The sequence below is a fragment of the Erythrolamprus reginae genome, chromosome 7 (genome assembly GCF_031021105.1).
Source record: "Erythrolamprus reginae isolate rEryReg1 chromosome 7, rEryReg1.hap1, whole genome shotgun sequence".
Lineage (NCBI taxonomy): Eukaryota > Metazoa > Chordata > Lepidosauria > Squamata > Dipsadidae > Erythrolamprus > Erythrolamprus reginae.
In genome coordinates this window covers 10,295,535-10,310,911 of record NC_091956.1, presented here as the reverse complement: position 1 = coordinate 10,310,911, position 15,377 = coordinate 10,295,535, and positions in this window count along the sequence as shown.

Sequence of the window (15,377 nt, the reverse complement as noted above, 5' to 3'; positions counted from 1 at the left end):
CTCTCCGGAGACTCGGGGCGGCTAACAGCAATGATAAGACAGTGTACAATAATAATCCAATAATAAAAAAGATTAAAAACCCATTAATATAAAAACCAAACATACATACAGACATACCATGCATAAAATTGTAAAGGCCTAGGGGGAAAGAGTATCTCAATTCCCCCATGCCTGGCGGCAGAGGTGGGTTTTAAGTAGCTTACGAAAGGTAAGGAGGGTGGGGGCAATTCTAATTTCTGGGGGGAGTTGGTTCCAGAGGTCCGGGGCCGCAACAGAGAAGGCTCTTCCCCTGGGTCCCGCCAAGCAGCATCGTTTAGCTGACAGGACCCGGAGAAGACCCACTCTGTGGGACCTAGCTGGTCGCTGGGATTTGTGCAGCAGAAGGCGGTCCCTGAGATAATCTGGTCCGGTGCCATGAAAGGCTTTATAGGTCATAACCAACACTTTGAATTGTGACCGGAAACTGATCGGCAACCAATGCAGACTGCGGAGTGTTGGTGTAACATGGGCATATTTGGGGAAGCCCATGATTGCTCTCGCAGCTGCATTCTGCATGATCTGAAGTTTCCGAACACTTTTCAAAGGTAGCCCCATGTAGAGAGCATTACAGTAGTCGAGCCTCGAGGTGATGAGGGCATGAGTGACTGTGAGAAGTAACTCCCGGTCCAAATAGGGTCGCAACTGGTGCACCAGGCGAACCTGGGCGAATGCTGGAATTCCTGCATTTTCCTTTGAAACTTTCTGGAAAGCAGCTTGTTGGTGGTTTGGCCTGATGTGGTTGAAAAAGCACCTTTGGGGCTTTGATTCAATATATGTGATATGAAACCAGTGAAGGGCTACCAAAATTTTTATTACCACCCTGTGGTCGGGGCTTATGCATTTTCTTTCAACAACTTTCAGTGCAAATTGGGTGCTCTGGGGTGGAGCTCCATTTTCACTACCCCACTGCGTTTCCCCCCCTCACCCGTCCGGGCAGTAGCCCAACCCTGTATGAAACCCAGTTTAATGAATTTCACACAGATATGAATTTCCTGGGCATGTGATCCCAACTAGTGTAGCTTGATGAACAAACCTCCAGTGTTGGAGCATTCAGAACTTCTGGAGGCAAGCCGTTCTGCTGATTAATTGTTCTAACCGTCAGGAAATCTCTCCTTAGTTCTAACTTGCTTCTCTCCTTGTTTAGTTTCCACTCATTGCTTCTTTTTCTACCTTCAGGTGCTTTGGAGAATAGCTTGATTCCTTCTTCTTTGTGGCAACCCCAGAGATACTGGAAGGCTGCTCTCCTGTGCCCCCTGGTCCTTCTTTTCATTCAACTATACATTCCCAGTTTCTGAAATTGTATGTGTTATCCTCCAGTCCCCTAATCATCTTTGTTGCTCTTCTCTGCACTCTTTGTAGAGTCTCAACATCCTTTTTGCATTGTGGTGACCAAAACTGAATGCTGTATTTCAAGTGTGGCCTTACCAAGGCCTTATAAAGTGGTATCAACACTTTACGTGATCTTAATTCTTTCCCTCTGTTGATGTAGCCTAGAACTGTGTCGGCTTTTTGGACAGCTGCTGCACATGACTGGCTCCTATTTTAATGACGCTTGGAACTCATTACCGGACTCAATTGTGTCAACCCCTTACCCCCAACACTTCTCCCTTAGACTCTCCATGATTGACCTCTCCAGATTCCTAAGAGACCAGTAAGGGGCGTACATAAGTACATTGGTGTGCCTTTCGTCCCCTGTCCAATTGTCTCTTCTTTCTTTCACCTATCTTATATATTCTCTTCCTTTCATTTATCCTCTCCTCTTAGTTCACTTTCAACCTCTTTTACACATAAATAAAAATAAATAAATAAATAAATGGTTGTCCACTAGGACTCCAAGATCCCTCTCTACATTAATGGGCATTTTTTTGGATTCAGAAAGCAAAGGCACTCTTTTCACTGCTGTGGCATATAAAATCATATAGAATGTGCATGACCACGCCCCCACATAAAGGCACATTCACAGTTACAGAGGAAAAATGGGTGTGTTGCAGAATTGTATGCCGGGTGCACAAATTATTGCGCTCCTAATTGCGGTTCCACTCCCCACCCTGCAGAAAAATTCCTGTGGACGCCCATGTCTACACTTCATTGAGCAATGCCTCATAAGCTTCAGGTGAATGCTCTGGGCCAAATCCTACTTTCTCAGGCTATGAGATTGTACGCTGAGTTATCTCCCTCCAGTTCCATCATTATTTTATGGGTACGAACTCCTTGATAATGCTTGGATGACCCTATGGGCTGTTTGAATTGCTAATCCTCATCGAAGACCGAATCCCAGTTACACATTGTGGCCTTTGACAAAGACACCCCATCTTCACGTTCTCAGATGCAGTGTAAACTACTCATAGCACGGCTTGGTGTATCCTATGCATACCATCTCCATTTATCCTTCTGGTGTTCAGCAGGTATCTCCAAGCACATAATTGGCAGTTTCAGAAGAATAGGTGCAGGGATTATGGACTTTTCAAGACTATCAGAGAGCTAAGAAATCATAATTTAGCAGCTTGACTAAATCGGGTAAAAAGGTAAAGCCTCCCTCGAGTCAGCTTTAACTCCTGCTCCTCTAATTAATATGCACAGGCAGTTGTTTTAATTACCATTTTAATTGCAGGCAGCACAAGTTTAGATCCTGCAAACCCCAAAGCTGCAATTGCATTCCTTCTCCGCCTCTTCTTTACTTTTTATAGAAAAGGCTAGCATTGTTTTTCCTGTGCTGCCTGCTTTAGGAATGTCTCAACCACAGTAAAAATTGCCTTCTGAGAAAGAAAGAAAGGAGGAAGGAAAAAAAGAAAGAAAAAAGAAAGAAGGAAGGAAGGAAAGAGAAAGAAAGAAAGAAAGAAGGAAGGAAGGCAGAAAAAAAGAAAGGAAGGAAGGAGGAAAGAAGGAAGGAAGACAGAAAGACAGGAAGGAAGGAAGGAAGGAAGGAAAGAAAGAGAAAGAAGGAAGGAAGGAAGGAAAGAGAAAGAGAAAGAAAGAAGGGAGGAAGGGAGGAAGGAAGAGAAAGAAAGTAAGAAGGAAGAAAGAAAGAAAGAAAGAAAGAAAGAGTGAAAGGTTTGCTAAACAAGCTGTAATAGCTGGTGGCAAGGCAGGGTGGGAGATGTAATCCATTGTGACAAGGAAGGACAAAAGAAACAAAAGGCTGGAGGTGGAATTGACAGGAGAAACATGAAAAAAAGTGGAATAAAATGGAAACCGGGTACCTAAGAATAAGGAAGGCAAACCAAGAGTCAAACATGGGTGGATGCTAACTGAATGCAAGTGCAATTTGTAATGAGCATCAAATAGGTCTGTTGGGATGGTTTGGTCACATAACAGGTCCTGATCGGGTTCAGGAGAAGAGCCTTTTCTGCTGTGGCTCCCTCTCTCCGGAAAAACATGCCCTTTGAGGTGAGATCATTTTCACCTTCCCAAAAGACCTCAACACGGGCATACTCATACCTAGACACGAACAGATTCTTGAACACCAAGAAATGTAAAAGGACGATATTGTTGCATAGCAAATATATCTCACTCTCCTATTGAACCTACTGAAAGAAAAAACAGATCACAAAATGACTTGATCTTTCCTTGGGGTTGCATGAATGAAAGGGGTTAACCCTACTTAGGGTGATGATGATGATGATGATGATGATGATGATGATAATAACAACAACAATAATAACAACAATAATAATCATATTAGTATTGTCTTCGGAGAGGGGCGGCATACAAATCCAAATAATAAATAAAATATTTATTTATTTATTTATTTATTTATTTATTTATTTATTTATTTATTTATTTATTTATTTATTTATTTATTTATTTATTTATTTATTTTTTGATTTGATTTGATTTGATTTGATTTGATTTGATTTGTATGCCGCCCCTCTCCGCAGACTCGGGGTGGCTCACAACAATAATAAAACAATGTACAATGTGACAAATCTAAGGTTTAAAAGAAAACACATTAAAAACCCAACATTTAAAAACCATGTAACACATAGAACTATATAAGCCTGGGGGAAATATCTCAATTCCCCGCATGCCTGGCGATATAGATGGGTCTTAAGCAATTTACGAAAGACAAGGAGGGTGGGGGCTGTTCTAATCTCCGGGGGGAGTTGATTCCAGAGGGCCGGGGCGCCACAGAGAAGGCTCTTCCCCTGGGGCCCGCCAGGCGACATTGTTTAGTCGACGGGACCCGAAGAAGGCCAACTCTGTGGGACCTAACCGGTCGCTGGGATTCATGCGGCAGAAGACGGTCCTGGAGGTATTCTGGTCCGATGCCATGTAGAGCTTTATAGGTCATTACCAACACTTTGAATTGTGACTGGGAACTGATCAGCAGCCAATGCAAGCCACGGAGTGTTGGAGAGACGTGGGCGAACCTAGGTAACCCCACAATAGCTCTCGCGGCCGCATTCTGCACGATCTGAAGTTTCCGAACACTTTTCAAAGGTAGCCCCATGTAGAGATAGCAAAACATAGATGATGTGCATCTATCAGATAGTCCAGATCAAAGGCTGAAAACTCCAACAAGCTTTGTTTGGTTTGTTGATTGAAATTACACAGCTAATGGCTATCCGGATTATCTAATGGTGGGATGTATCCCACCGCATGCAGGTAGCCATAAAAAGAATAAGATAAACGCCAACTTCAATTTTAAATAAATAATTTAAAGCAGATAAAGGATTACTGACAGGGAGGTAACTTAAAGGAGAAAGCAAGGTTGCACATCTAAGACCCCAAATGCAACCAAAAAAGGAATTAAAATCCAATGAGTTGTTCTCCAACAATAATTGACTGTATGCTTTGCGAAATACTCAGAAGTGCAATAACCACAGCTGGCACATTAAAAACCGTGCATGAAATATTTAAAATATTTTATTTTATAAAATCTTTACAAAGATCCCCTTATATAGAGCGCTGGTGAGACCACATTTGGAGTACTGTGTTCAGTTCTGGAGACCTCACCTACAAAAAGATATTGACAAAATTGAACGGGTCCAAAGACGGGCTACAAGAATGGTGGAAGGTCTTAAGCATAAAACGTATCAGGAAAGACTTCATGGACTCAATCTGTATAGTCTGGAGGACAGAAGGAAAAGGGGGGACATGATCGAAACATTTAAATATGTTAAAGGGTTAAATAGGGTTCAGGAGGGAAGTGTTTTTAACAGGAAAGTGAACACAAGAACAAGGGGACACAATCTGAAGTTAGTTGGGGGAAAGATCAAAGGCAACATGAGAAAGTATTATTTTACTGAAAGAGTAGTAGATCCTTGGAACAAACTTCCAGCAGACGTGGTTGGTAAATCCACAGTAACCGAATTTAAACATGCCTGGGATAAACATATATCCATTGTAAGATAAAATACAGGAAATAGTAAAAGGGCAGACTAGATGGACCATGGGGTCTTTTTCTGCCGTCAGTCTTATATGTTTCTATGTTTCTAAGATGCTAATGTGCACTGCAATGGAGAGAAAAATCGCACAAAATAAGAAAATGTAGTTCCAAGATGTATGAATTTTCCTATTAATTAATAGAAAGGAAAGGGGAGGAGGGGGGAAACAGACTGTCATAAATAATTTGGTGAAGCATTTTATAAAACAGTTTCAGTCACAGACAATGATGTCCACCCTCTGGTTTCTGCCAGCCAGTTTACACCTCATTCTGTCAACTGGACACATTCATTTGAAAATTCACATTCAGGTTTCTTAAAAGGAGAAATATACACGATTGTACACATATTTTAAAAGCACATCATCAATGTTACATCAGTGCAGGAATGAGACAGCGTAGTCTGTGAACCATGGAACGATTTATTAGAACGAAGTTATAGGCAACTGGAACTAGTAATACAACAAACATGGGGGAATGATTTGTTTAGCAGAGTGATGGCATTCGGGAAGAAAACTGTTCTTGTGGTCTAGTTGTCTTGGTGTGCAGTGCTCTATAGCAGTGTTTCCCAACCTTTTTTGAGCCGCGGCACATTATTCATATTTTCAAAATTCTGGGGAACACTGAACAGGGGGGGGGGGGGCGGGCGGGGGGGCTAAAGAAAAGTTTGGACAAAAAAATATCTCTTCCTCCATTTCACTCTATTTCTCCCTCCCTCTTTCTCTCTCTTCCTTCCTTCCCTTCTTTCTCTTTCTCCATCCCTCTTTCTTCCTCTCTTTTTTGCTCTCTTTCTCTCTCCCTCCTTCCCCCCTCTCTTTCTCTCTCTCTCTTGCTTTCTTTCCCTCTCTTTCTCTTGCTTTCTTTCTCTCTCATTCTCTCTCCCCTCCTCCTTCTCTCTCTCTCTTTCTCTCTCGTTCACCACGCCAGCAACAGAGAGAAAAAGAAAGAGAGAGAGAGAGCCAGAGAGAGAATGGAGGGCGCCATTGTCTTCGCCTCCGCCCGCCGGCTCTGCAGCTAAGAGGCAGCAGCCATCAGCCCCCTCGCCCTCCCAGACGTCCCCAGCGCCCGGCCATGCGCCGCCTCCCGTTAGCCCGGCCGACTTATCCCTGTTGCCGTTTTCTCTTCATGGCGCAAAGCCACACAGTCCCGGACTCCCGGATCGCTCGCTTCTCCGGCCAGCAAGCCGGCTGCCCGGCGTGGCGCTTTCCTGGGCAGATGGCTTTGCTGACCGGAGAAGCGAGCGATCCAGGAGTCCAGGACTGTGTGGCTTTGCGCCATGAAGAGAAAATGGCAGCAGGGAAAAGTCGGCCGGGCTAACAGGAGGCGGCGCGTGGCCGGGCGCTGGGGACGTCTGGGAGGGCGAGGGGATTGATGGTTGCTGCCTCTTAGTTGCAGCGCTGGCAGGCGGAGGCGAAGACAACGGCGCCCTCCATTCTCTCTCCGGCGGCGGAGGAGAGGGGGCAGATCGCGCCCCAAGACAGGAGGCGGTGGCGGCGAGTGGGCGGATCGGGCGGGCAATGGGGCAGGGCAGAGAAGCCAGGGGCGCATTTGGCCGGAGGCACCGTGGGGAGGCAGGGGCGGGGAGGTGCGGCAGTAGGAGTAAAGGGAGCCGCGGCCGCCCCTGCCTCCCCACGGTGCCTCCGGCCAAATGCGCCCCTGGCTTCTCTGCCCTGCCTCCTTTTTCCCGCCTTCCTTCTTTGGGGCCCATCAGGAGAGCACCGGAAACAGCTGCATCGGGCAGCAGCCGGGGGACAGCTGCGAGTGGGAGCTCCAGGTCGGAGGCACTGCCGGTCCGGCACTGGCAGCGCCCCGCCCAGCTGGAGCTTCCAAAGACTTCGCGGCACACCTGGCCGTGTCTCGCGGCACACTGGTTGGGAAACGCTGCTCTATAGCAATGTTTCGAGGGTAGGAGTTGAAACATTTTATGTCCAGGATGCGAGGGTTGTGTGTTGTTGAATGTTATTATTATTTATTATTTATTATTATTTATTATTTATTCTTTGTCCAATATACAATGCATATGTAAGAGAATAGACATTAAGTAATATATATAATGATACAAAGTAAAAAGAAGAGAAGTAGATGGGAGGGAGAGAATATATATGATATAAGAGATAAGGAGATAATATATACGCCCCTTACTGGCCTCTTAGGAACCTGGAGAGGTCAAGCGTGGAGAGTCTAAGGGAGAAGTGTTGGGGGATGGGAGTTGACACTATTGAGTCCGGCAATGAGTTCCACGCTTCGACAACTCGATTGTTAAAGTCATATTTTTTACAGTCAAGTTTGGAGCGGTTAATATTAAGTTTGAATCTGTTGTGTGCTCTTGTGTTGTTACGGTTGAAACTGAAGTGTTGACAGGCTGTCTAAATTTTGTAGCCTAATATTGAGAATATCCTTATCATCTAATCCTCTTTTTTGGAATCTTCCTGTCTTCCTTTGGGAATTTCTTCCAGGCTCACTGAATCCCTGTGTCTCTTTTGTACTGACAAATGGAAAGCTGTTACGAGCAATTCAACCACAAGCTAAATCCTCCAACCACTGATATCAATAACATCTGGTATGAGTAAGGTGGGAATTTAAATTACCAGATGTTTTAAACGTCCACTCTTTTGAGACTTTAATCTTTGACAACACCTTACCTTTTTATTACCGTCCAGGGAGGGGGAAAAAGGAGCTTTTGTCCTTATTTTCTTCAAAGAGAAAGATGCAATCTCTCCCTCCCTCTCTCTCTCCTTCTCTCCTCTTTCTTTCTCTCTCTTTAAACACAAGAGCAATTATGTCCTGCATGTTAAACGTTTCCGTGTAAAAATAAATTGGCTTCATTATACCGGTGGTCCAGTTGTCCCTACAGCTTGGAAATACATAAATAACATCATCTATCTACTTAGTGGTGTGTAACCATCTGATTATCTCAGTAAGCACCCATAGGATTTTCATAAATGTCACCCTGCCTGCTGTTAGAGACTGCAGAAATAACAGGAGTTTCAATTCCTATAGAGTAGAAAATTATATGGCAAGAATATGGCCATTTGGGCTTACGGTGACTAATATGGCAGGCATATAGTTAATTAGGCAACATGAGCATCAAATTGCATTTTTGACATAGCCATCTTGCTAAGTTCCCGGAAAATCTTGGGTGCAGTCAGTGATAAGCAGGATGAGCGATTCCACCAAGATTTGAAGGTCATGGAGGCACAGGATCAAAGATGTACACATGATGGCTGACTATTGTTGGAGCATCAAGCGAGAATGTCCACAGATTAAACACTCCAGAAAAAGCTATAAGCGAAAATCTTTACCTTAATACGTATAATTACCGTTGGATAAGAAAACAACTATTTGTATGAACACAATTGAACTTGCAGTAACTATTATAATAGCCTTTGTATGAATAAAAATTATTCTTTGTAAACAGTATATTTGCTAAGTTTTGACTTTCCTTTCCTTTATAGGCACAGTTTGTATGACTTTAAAAAAAAATATTTTATTGATTTTCAAAAGAATGACACACATAACAAACACCACATGTAACATTTAGTGGAGCTACAATCGCTCCGCTCAAAATAGAAGTCATCATTGTAATAAGAGAAAAAAAAGAGAATATTAAAGTCATTTTGTTATGCTACATCATCTATATCAGTGTTTCCCAACCTTTTTTGAGCCGCGGCACATTATTCATATTTTCAAAATCCTGGGGAACATTGAGGGGCGGGGGCTAAAAAAAGGTTTGGACAAAAAAATATCTCTCTTCCTCCTTTTCGGACTATTTCTCTCTCCCTCCCTCTTTCTCTCTCTTCCTTCCTTCTTTCCCTTCTTTCTCTCTCTCCATCTCTCTTTCTCTCTTCCTTCCTCTCTCTTTTGCTCTCTTTCTCTCTCCCTCCTTCCTTCCTTCCTTGCTCTCTCTCTTGCTTACTTTCTCTCTCTCTTTCTCTCTCTCGTTCTCTCTCTCTTTCTCTCTCTCTTTTTTTGCTTTCTCTCTCTTTCTCCCTCTCTCTCTTTTTTCTTTCTCTCCCCCCTCTCTCTCCCTCTCTCTTTCTCTCTCCCTCTCTTGCTATCTCTCTCTCTTTTGCTTTCTCTCTCTCTCTTTCTTTTTGCTTTCTCTCTCTTCCTTCTTCACGGCACACCTGATCATGTCTCGTGGCACACCAGTGTGCCGCGGCACACTGGTTGGGAAATACTGATCTATATGGTATGCATAAATGTCAATCTTGATATAATGAATATAGAGATAAGTAAAAATTTGTAAACATCTATATAAAAGTTTTCAAGAGAATAGAGAGGGGGAAAAAAGGAATTTGATATTAATGTTATGTATAATATATATTGTAAATAGTCGCTAGCTATTTACGGTTTGTCTACTAACTTCAAATATTCAAAATAGTACTTTTATTTCTTTTTCTTTATTTCCCACCAAATATAAACCTTCTGCTAAACGTCATAAAATTCTGATTCTTCTTGATTGTTTAACCTTCAGTTTGTATGACTTTTGAGGGTGTCCTGTAGCTTAAAAAGTTGACATGATAGACAAAAACTGTGGTTATTTTGGGATCCAGAGGCTAAAAGTTAGTTGAAAACAAATCTCAGATTTAAGACAACAAAATTGCTGCAGACACGACAATGAGGATACACCAAGCCTTTTACCTAGCATGCCTTCCTTGAAACTGCCTTGTGGTCGTTGTGGTTGGCTCTGGCCCAGCTCCTGCCCCAGGGAATGTGGAGGTGGAGGCAGGGGAAATGTCAACATGTCCTAGGCCTGTTTTGTTGCCGGCAGAGTCAGGGAGTGCAGTTTCCTCGGATGAAGAAGAAGGTGGGGGTGACTTGAAAGAGGGGGGCTTGGCACACAGCCCAGGAAGCCAATCTCCATTATCTTCGGTCAATTCAGATGACGAAGTGTTAGACCCACGCAGGCGCAGACTTATGCATCGAAGAGACCAATTGAGGAAATATTACAGGAGATAAGAGAGGCCACCTGTGTTTGGGTGGGGCTCCAGTAATTAGAGCTGCTGCTATAAATAGCAGCGTGCTAGTTTGGCCGTTGTGGAAGATTATCTGATCGCAGTTCTTCAGGATCATGCCTCGCTGTGTCTGAACTTTGTTTGTGGATTTTTCACGCCTTTGACACCAAAGCAGAGTAAAGTGTGTGTGTGTTTCACTTCGTGGGAAGAAGGAGGGCTGTGAGGTTTCTTCACAGCTACTAGCTAAGTACTTAAGGACTGATTAAGGGACTTGTACAGCCGACAAGGTTGTTTTGGGGAAGAGTGCTCTTTGCTATACCAAAAGAGGGCTTAGGTTAAGGGAATTTTCATTATAAAGAACATTGTTTTGAACTTTCAAACGTGTGTGTGTGTCTGAAATTTGTACCCGTGAATTTTCGGGAGGCTTCTACCAGAGAGCCCGGCAGAACAGTGGTAGGTACAGAATTTATATTCTATGTGTAGATATTGTTGCGACTGGCCCACGTCCAGTTCATTTGTTAATAAACGTTTAGCCATCGGACATTAACAATTGCACACAAGTGAGCCGGCCATAATAGTTTTCTTATTCCAAGGCGCGTCTAATGCAACCTCTCCAAATCTCAGTGTTTCATCCAATCGTCGGTGAAACAAAATGGTGAAAGAACAACTTTCATGTGCAGCGGTTCTGCTACACAATATTTCTTATCACAAGCCGTATTAAGAAAATGCCCTTCAAGTGGTGCCGTTCCACTTCAGCAGATGCTTAACATTCAGAAAAAAGAAACCTTCGCCATTCTCAATGAGATTTTAATTACATCAACGTGCACTGTGGAACCAGTGCTGAAAATAATTTCTTTGAAAACAAAAAAGATCAAGATTTTCACTTTTGTTTCTAAGGATGCTCTAGTTTAAAATTATTATTATTATTATTATTATTATTATTATTATTATTATTATTATTATTATTATTATTTAGATTTGTATGCCGCCCCTCTCCGTAGACTCGGGGCGGCTCACAGCACAATAAAACAATTCATAACAAATCTAATAATTTACAATTTAAAATATTTTAAAAACCCCATTATTAAGCAAACGTACATACAGTCATGCCATACATAAATTGTATAGGCCCGGGGGAGATGTTTCAATTCCCCCATGCCTGACGACAAAGGTGGGTTTTGAGGAGTTTACGAAAGGCAAGGAGGGTAGGGGCAGTTCTAATCTCTGGGGGGAGCTGGTTCCAGAGAGTCAGGGCCGCCACAGAGAAGGCTCTTCCCCTGGGGCCTGCCAACCGGCATTGTTTGGTTGACGGGACCCGGAGAAGGCCCACTCTGTGGGACCTAATCAGTCACTGGGATTCGTGCAGCAGAAGGCGGTCTCGGAGATATTCTGGTCCGATGCCATGAAGGGCTTTATAGGTCATAACCAACACTTTGAATTGTGACCGGAAATTGATCAGCAACCAATGCAGACTGCGGAGTGTTAGTGTAACATGGGCATATTTGGGGAAGCCCATGACTGCTCTCCCATGAGCTTGCTTGATACACTATAAATTAAAATCTATGTCAATCTTTCTACTTGGTTACAATCTAATGGTTAAAAAAATCAAGTGATTTTTTTTTTGTAAGTAACCCATTCCACTGATGAATGATAGGCAAAATTATCTAGATATAGTTTTCATTTTTATTTTATTTTATGGTTAGCTTGATATAAACATGTCAATTAATCTTCTGCCCCTTCTGTTTCCCCTGCGTCAACTTGCTGAATTCTTCAACATTGAAAGTTGGCAGTATTGGTCTAGAACCTCAGTTGGCCTAAGAAATAAAGTATCTGGGTGCAGTTGGAATATTTCATTCTTTTCATTTTTCAGTTGGGCTGACTGCCATTTCTCTTGTGTGAAAGAAGGACATAAACTTCAATATGTTGTGTAATGTAGGAACTCTTTGTTCAATCATTGCTCAACTATAATTCTAGCACAATCCAATTTTGGGCGTCCCTGAAAGGACTTATCACATTTTTCGGAGTATAAGACAGACTTTTTTCCTCCCTAAAAGAAGCTGAAAATTCAGGTGCATCTTATACTCTGAATGTAGCATTGTTTCCAGCCCTAACTGTTCTGATCTCCAGCTAAGACCACTGGTAATTGGAATAAAGGATTGCTAAAAGCATATACAGTGGTACCTCATCTTACGAACGCCTCTTCTAACGAACTTTTCAAGATACGAACCCGGTGTTTAAGATTTTTTTGCCTCTTCTTCCAAACTATTTTCACCTTACGAACCCAAGCAGCTGCTGCTGGGATGAAGGGGTTTCTTTTTTTCTCCTTTTTTGAAGAAAGAAAAGGGAGGGGCTGCTTGGAGTAGGAAACATTTTGCAGAGAACAACGTGCTTGCAAAGGCACTGAAAGGGTGTCTTTTTAAGAAAGAAAAGGGAGGAGGAAAGGGCAGCTTGGGGGAGGAAAAGTTTTGCAGAGAACAACATGCTTGCAAAGGCACTGAAATGGTGTCTTTTGAAGAAAGAAAAGGGAGGGGCGCCCCCCCCTTGCCTTTCTTCCTTCCCACTCACCCTTTAGCCTAGCCTTGCTTCTTCCACCCGCCCCCTTTAGCTGCTCCTCCCTGCCCTCTGTTCGCCTCCCTTCTAAAGTTTGGGATTTTCCTGAAGGATTTGCACGCATTATTTGCTTTTACATTGATTCCTATGGGAAACATTGTTTCATCTTACAAACTTTTCACCTTACGAACCTCCTCCTGGAACCAATTAAGTTCGTATGATGAGGTACCACTGTATTTGTAAAACCCCACATCATCTTTATTTTTCTTTCCTTTGTTCCACACTGAATCATCTCGGCATGCAGCACTAATCTCTTATCTTAAACCTCGGTACGCAAGGCAACATCAAAATCATTAAAACGTTCCACAAGTCATTCTAAGATTTATGGCTAGTCAGAGTTAGCCCAGAGTCATAAAAACTGCAATTAAAAGCACACCAGGCATAGCTTACATTCAGAGCTGCTTAACGCAGATTGACGACTCAACTCTTCTCTTCCTATGACACCCGGACGTGATGAATTAATTATTTAATTAATTAACCCATTCCTCTCCTTAATATGTCTTCCCTGACACTTGACCTCTTCACCTCTGCAAGCATCTGAAATAAGGATTTATCCATCTAGCATCTGCTTCTCCTTCACTTGAATCTGAACCCATAGAAACGTCCTGTGGTTGGTCTCCTACTTTTTGTGCCCCTAAATCAGGCCCTACCACTAATTCACAACCACTTTCTGAATCAGAATCTGAAAAATCCCCAAACTGAGCAGGAGTATGCACAACACTAACCAGGTGCTAACGATGTTCCCAGCTCTTACCTTGCAGGCTCTTTCATTGTTTCTCTCTGCAAAGAATGTTTTCCAAGCTCTATGTCTTTGCAGGGTTTTTCCATTGCTCTAGTTACTCCAAATGTTTCTTTCCAGTTGCTAATAATGTTCCCAGCTCTTACTGGCTTGCAAGCTCTTTCCTTGTTACTCTCTCCAAATAAAGTCTTTTTTTAAAGCCCTAACCAGGGGATAAAATAATGTGTGAAAACAATTCTTACAGCTGTTGTGATGTGTAATATTAAGAGGAATTGATTTTTCAATTTTCTCATGGGGTATTCCCAATAAAAACAACTCTGGTTTCTTTCCTATTCTCCTTTCCAGCATTTCCTTTAGCCAATTTTGATTTTTTTTCTATCATTTTTCCATAGCCAATTTTGAATTTTTTTTCAGGATACAATCTCTATCACTGAAACCAGACTTGACAATTGAAGCCCATTCAAATTGCCCGAGAAATTGAAGGCAAGTTCTAAGTAAAGAATTGAAGGATTTAGAGAGAAAAGCAAAGAAGTAATAAATGGCTATGTTGGACGTTAATAGCTCAGCCCTGATAAGCCTGAAGCAACATTCAAAGCTAATTTGGGAGATTCCCCGGTGAAAGAATTTGTAAAATGGCTTTGGAGGCTAAGAATAGCGATCACAATTTTTCATCCTAACCAGTTGCAAAATGGTCATTCATCGTCCCTTCTTACAGGCCAGGATTTGCAAACGGCTTTCGTTTCTTTCCCCCACGCACAGGAGGTGTGACGGATTCAAGGGCAGAGATGCATGTGTTGGGATAACAATAAGGCTGAAGCGATTTTAGTTGGGGTCTTTGGCCTGCTACATTTTTTGCAGTATAAGTCGCATCTTTTTCCTCCCTAAAAGAGGCTGATAATTTGGGTGTGTCTTATACTCTGAATGTAGCTTTTTTCCCAGCCCTAATCAGGTGCTAACAATGTTCTCAGCTCTTATCAGCTTGCAAGCTCTTTCATTGTTACTCTCTGCGAATAATGTTTTCCAAGCCCTAAGTCTTTGCAGGGTTTTTCCATTGCTCTAACTTGCTCCAAATGTTACTTTCCAGATGCTAATGATGTTCCCAGCTCTTACTGGCTTGCAAGCTCTTTCATTGTTACTCTCTGCAAATAAAGTTTTTTTAAAGCTCTAACCAGGGGATAAAATAATGTGTTGAAGCTGACCAGACTAAGGACGCGAGCCAGATTAATACCTGGTAAGCAGATTATTTTCCCTATTTTCCTCCCCCAAAATTAAGGTGCGTTTTATACTCCGAAAAATATGGTATTTTAATGTGCATTCTTTACGGTGGGAATTTGGGAGATGGAATTGCATGAAGGCTGTCTGTATATAGCCATTACAAATTATTTCTAGATAGTCAAGGTCATCCTTTGTCTTTGCACTCCTGCACCTTCACGGAAGGAGATGGGTGGATTCTTGCCAGGGTGGCAGTTGGAGACTGATCAACGTGATGGAATTGGGGGTGTGGGAACAAAGGCTTGAACTTTCCACTGGGTGGAGAAACCCCTGGCGACTTCAGATGTGGGTTTCTCCCAGATGTGCCAATATGCTAATTGCTAATAAATTAAAACTTTGCTTCGGACTCTGATTTAATTTCCGATGCTCTTTGGAA